We start from the raw sequence: 2,104 nt of genomic DNA, 5'->3' as shown, positions 1-2,104 counted from the left end.
GCAACACATTTTATAAGAATTGTTTTTTAATGTATAAATTATTAATACAAGCAGTTCATGCTGAGAATCAAACTTAAATATTCCTAATCCTGATCTTTTTATGTAGGCTGCAATGCTGATTTCTGACAGTTGTATTGCTCAGTACTTCAAATGTATGGAAGAGTATTTAAGACAACATAAAAAAATAAATTTATTATCGCTTATTGCATTTATTAATAAACAAAAACATAATAAGAGCATAAATAATTAAACGTTTCATGTTTTTGCTAATTTCTTTATGTATTTAAGGATTTCTTAATTTATTTTATTTTAGTCAAACCACTCACACAACATGAAATGTGCCTTGAAATGAAAACCGTCGATTTCAACCATCGAAGTTGAGAGGGAGGGCTGTAGTGAGTTCTGCGTTTTGATTGGTTGAATGGTCAGCCAGCAAGTGCCACATTCACAGGCAGACGTTTCAGATGCAGAATAAGGAATTCAGAGCTTCCTGAATTAAAATATCCACTTCACAAGGAAATTTCAGGCAACTGGTGTCCTCCACAGACGCAGACAGTCACAACGTTGAGCACAGAGTTTGCTTGCCTCATAAGCACATCTGCGCTACAGACGATTCACCAAAAACACAATACTCACTACAGCCTACCATCTCAACTCTGATAGCTGAAAATGACAAGTTATGTGTGGTGTGAATAAAATAAACAAATGGAGAAATAATGAAATCAATACAGAAAGAAATATGCAAAAATAAACCACAACAAATTTTGTTATTTATAGTCATTTTATAATACATTCACATATTTGTGTATTTATTTGCTTATTTAACTATGCCTCCATTCAATTCCTCCTATATGGGGATTATGGCCAAACTCAGCACTGAAAAGTAACATCATGAATGCAAAAACAGAACACAAGGTGGAGGCAAAGGCTGGCAGAAGAGTCCAAATTAGCCTCAGTATTGTATTCTGTGGCCAAGAGAGCATCTGATCCCAGTTGTACTGCCGATTAAACACATCACATCAAAGTAAGCAAATGGCACTGCAACACAAGTGTTGTCTAAAGAATGCTTTTGTTTAAACTATTGTTGTTTCCCGGAAACGAGATTAGATTTTTAATGTCAATATTTGCATTAACCAAAAAAAAAATTAGGATTTGTCATTTTATTTCGAGACGCGGAGGGGCTTTTTTCTCTCATGGTGTTTGTACCCACTGCTATTCCAATAGGCCCAGCCCTCTGCACAACTCTTAATTGGGTTAATAAATTTGAGAATGTGTGTGTGTGTATTTTCTATATATAACTGAAGACTAATGCAGAAGTACCCAGAGGACAGTATGAACCTTGGCAAACACTTACATATAGATATATATATTTATCTACCAGAGTACACCTACATACATACACATATTGTGATGGACAGCTGGGACACCTCCTTAAGGGAAGGAGCTTGCACAGCACAATACCTCAATACCTCCCCCAGGACAACAGAGGGTTGCCACTGCGTTGAAGCATGGAAGTTCAACATTGCCAGGGCCTGTGGCCACCACCAGGGGGTGCAAGGGGAATGGCTAAGTCCTCCTTAGCCAGGTGCCCTATAAGAGGAGCCAGCTACCACTAACCCAGGAGCCAGAGTCGGGAGGAAAAGAACAAAGCTTAAGGGAGAAGCGGAGGTGGAAGAAAGTGTGAGAGATAGAAGAAGGGACTGTGTGCTGTAGTGGTGCTTGTTGTACTGTGCTAAAGTTGGGAGACAAAAGAAAAGCATTTCCCACTCTGAATAAAGCCTGTGTTATGCTGATACCTGTCTCTCTGCCCATCTGTGTTGGATTAGGGTGCCAGGTGCGCTCCCAGGTCTGCACGGTGTGTGTATATATATATATATATATATATATATATATATATATATATATATATATATATATATATATATATATATATATATATATACACACACACACATATATTATAAGCTACAATTTTGGAGAGTGAATAAGTATGATTTCTTATTATCCCCATCACAACTGGAAAGTTTGCCAGGAATTCTATAATGACCCCATCCTGTTTTAGCACTACTCACCATTTTTGGAACATCACAGTCTGCAAACTGAA

The sequence above is a fragment of the Polypterus senegalus genome, chromosome 1, assembly GCF_016835505.1.
Source record: "Polypterus senegalus isolate Bchr_013 chromosome 1, ASM1683550v1, whole genome shotgun sequence".
In the NCBI taxonomy this organism is placed as follows: Eukaryota; Metazoa; Chordata; class Cladistia; order Polypteriformes; family Polypteridae; genus Polypterus; species Polypterus senegalus.
The sequence above is the reverse complement of the archived record's forward strand: the minus strand, read 5'-3'. Positions refer to the sequence as shown.